General features: G+C 40.8%; 1 non-coding gene across 1 annotated transcript; it reads right to left on the reverse strand.

Annotated features, from left to right (window-relative positions):
• Positions 1 to 5,007: 5,007 nt before the first annotated feature.
• On the reverse strand, positions 5,008 to 5,143 carry LOC145438401 (U4 spliceosomal RNA). The gene has a single exon (XR_013914934.1). It is a non-coding gene; the product is annotated as a U4 spliceosomal RNA (small nuclear RNA).
• Positions 5,144 to 10,960: the final 5,817 nt, after the last annotated feature.

Consider the following 10,960-nt stretch of genomic DNA (forward strand, 5'->3'; position numbering starts at 1 on the left):
GAGGTAAAATAACGAGAACAAATACTACGCAGATCGTATTTATAGAATGCTATTTATAACACGCTGCAAGGTACTATATCGATAGCAATATGCCGGTACCCTATATGTTGAGTTTCGGATGAGTCAATTTTTACAGTATATATAAAGTCATTTGTTCTAGCAGATGCCAATATAGTTGATAGATTCATATCGTCGCAGTGGAATCAAAGTGACTTATGTCCAGTTTTCAAATTTTCAAGGTCCATTTTTAAAACTTGAAAAAAGTCAAGTTTTTGAAAATTTTTAAATTTCTTGCTGCCATATCTTGGCCATGATTATGTCTGTTTCATTAATTCAAAGTCAATCAGGGCCAATATATGGATGAAAGAAGATGAAAATTTTACCAAAAGTCAATTTTCTCAAAATGTATAAAATGGACATAAGTCACTTTGATTCCACTGCGACGATATATGAACAGAGGTGGGCAAAGTAGTCAATAAAGCAACTCAAGTAGAAGTAGAAGTAGAAGTAGCGACGCAAAAATCTACTCAAATACGAGTAGAAGTAGTTATTTTAAAAGCAATATAGAACTAATTGAAGTAGAATTGACTTACTTTAAATCTACTCAAGTAAATAAGTAGTTGTGAAAACGGTCGTAATTCGTTCGCATGGACCGTCAAAAGCTGCAAATTGAGCAATGCGGAAGGTGCAGAGAGCTTGATTCATATTGATGCATCCCAGGAGGTATCAATTTTGGACAGCATAACCATTGGACCGCATCATGTGATGCAAATGATAGTGTTGATATGGCAATGCGATACTAATTCTTTGTTTACTCGAACATCCCGTCTTAAAACATATGGCATGGCACCCTTCACCATATTAGAAGGCCCGTAGCTTAGTCGAAGAGCAATACGGAGAAGTTGTATCGGATACGGTGTTAACACTTTGAGCGATTACTATACTTTAACAAAAAATATATCGGATTGTAAAGATGTTATACAGTGTAGATATATATTCGGAAAATAGAGGCATTACTACACTTGCTTTTATACGTCATCATGCATGATCCCCCCCCCCCAAAAAAGAACTGAAGCTAATTAGAACTTATAGTGTGATACTATACTGGGAATTGAAAGACAAATAGCAATACTACTTCCAAAAGACGGAAAATATATTTTGTGTCTTTTGTCCAGAAAGTTTCAACGGTGTTCTGCTAAATAAGGTCTAACGCACAAAAAAGTCAGAGTCCGCACTTTTCCAGATTAGGACATACGCCTTGGGCTGCTAATGAAAGGTAATTGCTAGATTGCGAAATGGTAGTTGCAAACGTATGGGCCATATTTACTATGATGGAAGATTTCATATGGGCGACAATGCGGCGTGAACGGAACGACACAACCCGCTACCTAAAGTATATTCACCGAAACTTTCGTGAAAACATATTTGTCACTCTATAAATGTACCGTGCGCGAAGCGCCACGAAAATTCTGGACTTTACTTAACTTCTATGAAAATTAAATGTTGGTAATCCGCGAAAACACTACTTCTACTTGACAAACTGAAAATTGCGAGAAGTAAGTAAGAAGATCACAAAATTTTACGAAGTAGAAGTAGAAGTAGCAGAAATCAGATTTACTTGAGTAAGTACCGCAAGTAACGGGAAACTACTTGAGTACTTCGAAGAAGTAGAAGTACTTCATTACTGACCACTTCTGTCTATGAACAATGAACATACACAGGCCTAACCTACATGAGATACGAAACAAACGTTATTATAAGGTCAAACATCAGACGAGATGTTGTTCAGCGAACCGGATGCACTCATGCACCCACTCACAGTATGCATATACACAGATCTTGTGTGTATATATATCACGAGTTAATGTATATGCCGCAAAACATCAAGGACAAGACATCCTTTCCTTTCCTATGATCAACTTAGACCTGAGGTCTTAAACTCTAATGCGCTCCTGGGCCAATTTCCTGGCACTTGATGGCGCCACGGGCCGCAGCACTATTAACAGCGGAATTAAATGTGTTTCCAAGTAGACCTTATTTGACGGGACGTTGCAGACTGCTGGAATTCCACACACATCGTGAAAATGTGATTTACTATGGTAAATTCACGCCTGATACGAAAAAAACACATTTTCTATATTTGAATAAAATTGTTGTTGCACTTGGTATAGTTTGTCAAAATAAATAGTTATAGACAGCATACGATTACGCAAATGCATCGTGACAGCGTATAAGCTTATAATTTTGCGTTATAATTTTGCAGCTATTGCGGACAATTTGACGTGTCACTGTTATAGGTAGAATATTTTAGAATTTAACAAAGATTGATCTGATATCAGAGCATTAGCGGCAGCTCAACCAATTCCAGGTTTTCGGGCATACTCCTGATAACATGTCATTAACAAGTCCATTTAAATCAGCGTTAGATTCACTTTCCAATATTGGAACTGGAACAGATCAATAACAACTTGCCTATATTGATTAATGTACCATAGTAATGGACATGTCAAATCGCCGAAGAATCCATTGATGTGACAGCGGTAGATGCTACCACTACCTGACTCGCCACTTTTAATTAGCCATGATATCATGTATAAAGAGAGTAGACCCAACATGACGCTGGATGTAGCCTAACTAACAATACACAAAGGGGAAAGTAGAGTGCCAAAGGTTTCCATTCCCATACCGAACTGATTAGCTAAATGCGCTACGCCACGCAAGCTACGACCTTTTTGATTATTATTACTCATACCAGTCTGATATTTTGTTGCGTCCTTGGTTTTATCAAGTAACCTCGTTCGGAGTCACAAGTCCTTCTGTGAATGTAACGTTTGACCTGACTCAGCTCGAGTCATTTTTATTTTATCAACCGTGCAGCGCGAATTCGAGTAATTTTGCAAAAGGCTGCGCGCAAGTCCAAATCACAATTTTCAGTTATGAATCAGCAAGGGGTCATACTTTTTGGAGTAGTATTAGGGCGAATTTTAAGTTCTTAAAACTAAAAAATAATGTGGCAGGTAAATATAGCTGAATACTTCAAAATCCAAAATGTCGACGCGGGCCGCCAAAAATGATCTCGCGAGCCGCGTGTTTTAGAACTCTGACTTGGACACTGTTACCATTCGGGTAGAATCAAATGTACTGCGTCGGGATTCAGCCAAAATAATAATACGAAAGCAGGGTTGGGATGACTCGATTCAACTTTTCACACGACATCACTCCACGAGTCACTATTATAGTTCGAAAATTCGACTTGATTTGACCTGACTTGAACCAAGACTGCTTCCACTCAACATAGAAAAAAAACTTAAGTGGTAATGTGGGCCTATAAAAAGCTCCCAAGGAATAGATACTTTACATATGTCTGGGTAATGTGGGTGTCGACACTTGACAATTTCACGAATTGCGTAATGAATCTTTGTGAGCGACACATAGCAACAAATGTAATTATAGTTATATCGATTGGCTCGTTCAAATTACGTGCTACATTACCTTAATACATCCGCGAAACGTAGATAATCTCAAAATATGTAATCTTTATTTGTCAATCATGCAATCCAACAGCATGCATAACAACAAGACTATTGAGCGGAATGTGATACACAGATTAGCAAATATAGAGGGCAGGCTCGATATGACATGGTCATTAAAGCCGATCCATAACGAACAGGAGCGTGTTACTACGGAAGTCGTTACCTACGAAACCGTATAAGTATACAAACTAAACTGCAAACGTATAGGAAAAACAACAACATCAAAAGCACACAGATCTATGGAAAACAAATGAATAAAGATATGTCATTGCTGAAACAAGGTAGCGTTAGCATAAGAGCGTAGAACCACAGAATTGTTCATTGAACTCATAAGAACACAAACTACGGAGTTCAGACGGTATATGCTTTACTATATATTTACGCAAATGTACGTGGTCGACTGCTGGAGCGGTGTTTCACAGACAGTGACAAACCACAGGAGAATCTTGATCGATGTTAGTGAGTATCCGCAGGTTTGTGAAACAGATTATCATCAAAATAAAGTTCATATAAATATGCCGAAATCATAGTCAGCGTTGTAAGCTCATTAACGCAATATTAAAATATTGAGTCGACTTATATTAGACTCGTGGTCCCCAACCTTTTATTCCAGGAGAATATGAAACAAGATACTCCAAAAATATTAATAAGTTCATAATAATGTTTATTCACTCGAAAAATATTTCGCGCGTATCTTATCAAGAGTCACTACTGCCGCTGAAAGGAAATTAACAACTGATTAAAATTCAAAACCAAAATACGAATCATGACGCCATTGTTTCGGATTTAGAAATAGTATCTGAACAGCGAAACTGAACCGTAGCAACAATGGTGCAAAAACCGGCAGCCTAAGACACTAGAGCGCGCATAGGAAATACAACGTAAAAGAAAGTTATCGATTGTATAAAACTCAAAAATAGAAGCTCGCCGCGTGCAATCGTGAGACTATACACGAATTCGTTCTGGCGACATACGACCAGATTGTTCAGTTTGATGAATATTCCTAAAGACGCAATTACGTAAAGCGGATACCGTAGATTCACGTACACAATTTGCGAAGTTACGTTTGAGATGTAGGCGTACGAGCGACGCAAGATTAACCGGTAGCCCGCGAGAGCCAAATGAGTGGCCCGCGAACGCAATGTTGATATCAGTGATCTGAAAGTCGACGCTTAGAAGGGTTTCATATGAACATGGGTTAATCGACCCTACGGAACATACGAACGTAGTTTTCGATAGGGTGTTGCTCGTGTTCGCCCACGCGGAGGCTTAACGGGAATCTAGTTTATATTCCCGCTCCTCGACGCGGACATTGGCGCTTCTGAACGCAGTGCGGCAACGCAACTGAGACCGAAGACGCTGGCATGAGTCCTGGCTGGTGAGAGTTATCTGTTCTCGGTAAGGGGCGGGTACCCTGCCTAGTGCTCTGAATGTCTAAGTGAAGATATTAAACTGTACAGCATTGTTTATAAAGAACCCTTGAGTTCTCTCAGAAATTGCCGCGCCGACCGTCAGGACGACTTGGCGGGGTATTCGTAATAGTTTTCAACTAGCAATAACCACATCTCTCAAGACGATCGTGGATTGTGGTACTGCCGCTGCACAAAGATAACGTACACCATTTTTTTTCTTGAGTCTGTCTGGCTGCAATAATACTGATTATGGTGATTAGTCTAATTTGGCCCTACCCGCTTATTAATCAGTGATCAATATGATCGGATTACATAGCTCCCGTGATGCTGTAGAGAGTAGAGACCAACATATACAGTGGAGTCATCAATTATTTAGCCCGGATAAAGTCGACGGATTCTATGATATATTGACACAAGATATATTGCTCAGATATTGTGACTCAAAGTCAGGATCAAAAACATTTTGATTGATCTGATGCCATTTGATAAGAACGCGGAAGCGAGTTACTTATGGAGGTGCCAATGCTTCCGCATTGAGCAGAAAGTATAACAACCACAATTTCCGTTCATAAAATTATAAGGAGCGTATACTTTCTGTACTTGAAAACATACAATTTTAAACTGCCACGTAAATCGTGTGTTTCGAGAATGCAAATGAGAGAAATTGCACGTTGCTTTACCACATCCTGCTCTCACACAGATAGATTGTAATGTATGAAAACAAGTCAAATACACGATGTTTCTATGGAGATATATCTCATGGGCAGATTGGGCTCACTTGTCTTTTCTGTAGGATTAAATGTCCGATTATTTATTCGGAATGCCGTCTTGCGGATCAATTCGTTAATTAGACGTCCGCAAAATTCGATCGATGCCAACGCAGGCTATTGGATTATGTGTAAACGGCCGCATAATTATTCATCGACAGCCGAATAGAACTACAGGGTTGGTTCGATTATGTTCACAATAAGAACAGTCTCATGTTCACAATAAGAACAATCACGTTCGCAATAATGTTCACAATGCACACCCCAGACATGATGTCCGAACACTCCCAGACACGATGTCCGAGTGTCAAAACGCTGTCCGAAGCTCCGAACACACCCAGACATGATGATCAAAAACTGATGAATTTTTACATGAAAAAACATAATTTTAACGAAATCTGGCAAGATGAAGAATTCCGGAGGTTACATCACGCATCATGGTAGAAATTATTCAAAATTTTCGTAGTGCAACGCAGTGTTGGGATCAAGTCACTATACCTTCGAGTCACGAGTCATTTCAAGTCATTGCACATTTTGACTCGAGTCAAGTCAAGTCAATCGATTTTCGAAGGTGACTCGAGTCAAGTCAAGTCACTTGACTGTTCTTATTGTGAACATGAGACTGTTCTTATTTTAAACATGACAGACCATATTGTGAATTGGCGACACAGTCCGATAATACCTCAGACATCGTGTCTGGGGTGTCTTCGGACTGCATTGACATTCGTACATCATGTCTGGGGATGTTCGGATATCATGGCCGAGGTGTCTCCGCACTGCGTTGCCAATCGGAAATCATGTTCGGACATCATGCCCCGGCCTGTGTTCAAACATCAAGTGTGGGGCGTGTTCATAAAATCATGTTTGGGGTGTCTCCGGGCTGCCTTGACACTAGGACATCATGTCTGGGGCGTGGCGAGTTCGAACATCGTGTCTAGAGGGTGTTCGGACATCATGTCCTGGGTGTGTTCGGACTGCGTTGGCACTCAGACATAATGTTTGGGGTGTGTTCGGACTGTGTTTCCAATCGGAAATCGTGTTCGGTCATTATGTCCTGGGTGTGTTCGGACTGTGTTGGCACTCAGACATAATGTCTGGGGTGTGTTCGGACTGTGTTTCCAATCGGAAATCGTGTTCGGTCATCATGTCAGGAGTGTGTTCGGACTGCGTTGACACTAGGACATCGTGTCTGGGGGTGTTCGGACATCATGTCTTGGTTGTGTTCGGACTATGTTGCCACTCGGACATCGTGTTCGGGGGATATGTTGGTGCTGTGACCTATGTTATTGTGAATATAACGACTGCTCTTATTGTGAACATGAGACTGCTCTTATTGTGAACATGACTGTTCTTATAGTGAACATGAGACTGTTCTTATTGTGAACAAAATTGTTCTTATTGTGAACATAATCGAACCAACTCTCCTCAAATAGAATACTGCTATAGCAAAGGACGAAATACAGATGAGTCATTTTACTAATTATAGTGGATCATGGTCTCTCAGTCCGTATACTACAGTATTGCTCTTCAATCTTTTTCGTCGCGGTACACCCTTTTAACGTTTACTCAAAACTCTACAGCCCTGATCACCTAATACACTATACACCGATTCCGTAGTAAGCCCCATTTGGATAAGATATATATCGTCATCATGGCCCATGTTGACAGCAAATCCTCTGTGAAATTGGTCACTAGGAACTTTGCACCGTGAAGAGCCCTTGCAGTGTTCTGTGACATCACTGATTTCTTGAGATATACGTTGAGTATAAATGCTTCTAATTGTAGAAGCAGAGCATCCTCATATGCTTAATATGCAGGTCAGGGACGGGCAACATACGATCCGCGGGCCGGATCCGGCCCGTGGACAGTTCCCTGTCTTACATGATAATGTGGCCCTCGGCCCCAGTCTGCCGAGATTCCCCACTACTTGCTTAAACGTCAAAATTTATTGACTGTATGTTATTATATACGCGTGTGCCCAGCGTGCGAGAGCGGAGCTTACGTAGGGTTACCATAAGTCCTGTTTTAGGAGGATTTGTCCTCTTTTTTGACTTTTTTGAAAGTGTCCTCGGAGGACGCCCAAATGTCCTCTTTCTCGAGATTGTTTCCTATTTTTTTGAGACTTTCGCCTAGATATAGGGCAAAATTCGACTGAGATACAGTAAAAAAGCACCGAAGTAACACTCCGGCGGCTATTTCGGGAGCTGAGCCGGAAAGCTGACTTTTTCTTTAGTCAACCGACCACGAAGTGGGGAAAATTTACAATTTCTTCAGGATTTGCCTCCGGTATTGGAAGTCTGAAAATTTTTAAAAAGTGTCCTCTTTTCAGATTTCCAAAATATGGTAACCCTAAGCTCACGTGTATGTTCGTCGAAGCGAGAAGACTTATATTATCGGCATTTACGATGTACCCAACCCTAATGAATTGATATCCTGGTAAATTTGGATTATAGGGCTTATCGAACGCCTTGAACTCTTAATTAAGGATTGCGCCGTGTCATAATTGACCAGAGAGAAGCAGACATGGCTGCACCTGTATGAAAATGCTGTTCTCAAATCCACACTCTCTTCGTCATTATCGGCGAAAAATGCCTTTGAATTGACATTACTGTCGCTAAAATACAGTAAATACGATTTTTTCTGGTATATGTGGATAAATGTGCGAATAATGTATCGATTCAGCAATCCGGCCCGACATGTATCTAATTTCCATATGTCCGGCCCGCCCACTGGAGAAGTTGCCCGCTCCCGATGTAGGCCGATGCTGCAAGATCGCGAGTATATAAATCTCAGGAAAAGTTATTGAGATTAGCTATGGAGTCGCGCCTTGCGCGAAAATTTTTTAAACCTCTTGAATGAATTTCGCCGGTAATGTTGGTATTTTCACATATTACTGTCAACATTTATTTCATTCCCAGCCCACGTAATCAGATTAACCGGTAGATATGATGGCGGGGGTGTCTTCGAAAAACGTGGGCACAAAACTAATGATGATTCATCTTCCGGTTTTTACCGATCCCTTTGTGTTGCATGTTGTTATTTCTTGCTCTCCCATTAGGATTGTCGGTATTGTCAAATATATTGGACTCGCTCGAACGCACCAGCAAAATTTCATTCGTGAGCGGTAAACGATTCCAACTTGCTATTTTTATGAGATGAATCCTTCGGACACTATTATATTAAAAACGTAAAATCCAAGCCACTCTGATGCGCGGAAAGCGCGAAGAAAATATTTAGGTTGAATTAAATCTCTCAAAGATTTAGGAACCTATTCGTAAATTTGAATTGCATATTGACGTCCGCCAATACTCGCTCATGTAATTATGTGTATAATGGTCGCAATGATTATGGTTTCACGGCTGCATGCGGCCATGGGTCCACGAGTTGGCCACCCCTGGTCTAATCGAACTAAGGATGAGTAAGGCCGTATCGTATAGGAATGCTGAATAGTGAAGGGCTCTTGGTTAGCGGACCACCATCTAACACAGTGGTTCTCACACTAGACGCCAAGACCTCCTGACTTCACCCCTGTAATTATTTACACGACGCTATTTACAAGCTTGTCGCAGTAAGTACCAATTCAAAATGTCTGATCTTTCGCTGAAGTTTCCTCTGGAGTCATTACAGATTGATATCGCAAGCTATTACCTCCACCCTGTTCTACTACAAAAGGATCCATTGCCAACGTTTAAAATTCTGAGGAGAAACAATTGCTTATGCCCTCACGAAAGGAAGGGTAACTTACAAGCTGCATAGGCCTATAGTTGATATGCAGATTATAGGCCTACGATGCTGCACAGTGCACATCCGTACTGATCATGCTGGTCGCCTTATTTGAGCATGCGAAACTTGAGTTACGAGAACGTGGGTTTGTCGTGATGCTCTCCTTATGCGAGAACCCATGATCACATGTGTAGGTGGAGCCATTGACGATATCGTCTTTACCTCTCAAAGGCATGTTCATACTTCCACGAGAATTCGCGAGATATGTTGGTCGCCGCCGCGACTGTAACTTAAATTTGAGGATTTTTATAAGGAGGGTACGAGCGAGGGTATACGAGCCCGTAAGCATATTAATACTGCCACGAGAATATTTGTTCTGGCTGTGTTGAATATTTACTATCAAGTCGCTGCAATATTGCTCAGTTCAAAACAAAAATAAATATTTGGCAAAGACATCTTATACCCAAAAGAGCCATATATGGCTCGCGAACCATAGGATCCCGACCACTGTACTATATAGTATAGAACTTTCGATTTTGAAATGGCTTGGTGCAAAAAATCATCCCCAGTTATACGCACCATTTCCAATTATACATACATACATCACCATCCGAATAGTATTTTCGACGAGTTGCATGCAGTCGAGATAGTAACAACAGTCAGGCCGATGATACATGATTGGAATCGGCTTCAGCTAACTATATAGTCGGATGGACCACAGGATAGCACGGCGTTATAAAATACAGATATGGGTCGAAGATATGGGTCAGCACCTTCGGTGCCTGACACTGACTCACCTACTACACCATACTGCTCTGACGACCAATGCGACCTGTTCACGATTAAACCTCCCATAATCAAGATACACGTTGAGCCTAACGCGTAATTTATTGCATTTATCCGCAGCACCAAAGAATTAAATATAAAAAAGCCGGTGAAATGGAACGAGCTTGTTATCCTCGCAATTATTTATTCACTACCATCGTTTGTGTCGTCACTCGCTCCGGAATCTGCATCTTCGGAATCATCCCCAATATCATAAGATCCGGCGTCTTCAGAATCTGCTAAACATTGAAGGATTGGATAAGTTACATTGAAGTGGATAAATTTTTGCAATGGACTTGCACGAAGTACAACCGAAAAGGATGCTTATATGTGATTCTTTGGCCATCCTTACTGAAATTCATGAAAATTTACAATGTTTGCAGCAGAGAGATGTTCTAAGTAATATTTATGCATTGTGGTTTGCAAGGATCATGGAAGTTACTGGTAACTGGTTACTGTGGGGATTATGGAGGAAGTGCACAGCTTCAAATTGTTAATAAAATTAGAATAATACGTACCTGCGATATCCTCCTCCCCCGTTTCGTCATCTCCAGAATCTTCAATAGTTTCATCGTCGTCATCGTCATCATCTATTCAAATACATTGATAGAGTAAGTAAACGGAAGTTTCGTGGCCTAAATTTCTGATGCTAAAATCTCACCGTTCTCTTCTAGTATGTCAAGAATGCTTTGAATCATTG

The sequence above is a fragment of the Botryllus schlosseri genome, chromosome 4, assembly GCF_051294905.1.
Source record: "Botryllus schlosseri isolate E-star chromosome 4, Bs_hap1, whole genome shotgun sequence".
Lineage (NCBI taxonomy): Eukaryota > Metazoa > Chordata > Ascidiacea > Stolidobranchia > Styelidae > Botryllus > Botryllus schlosseri.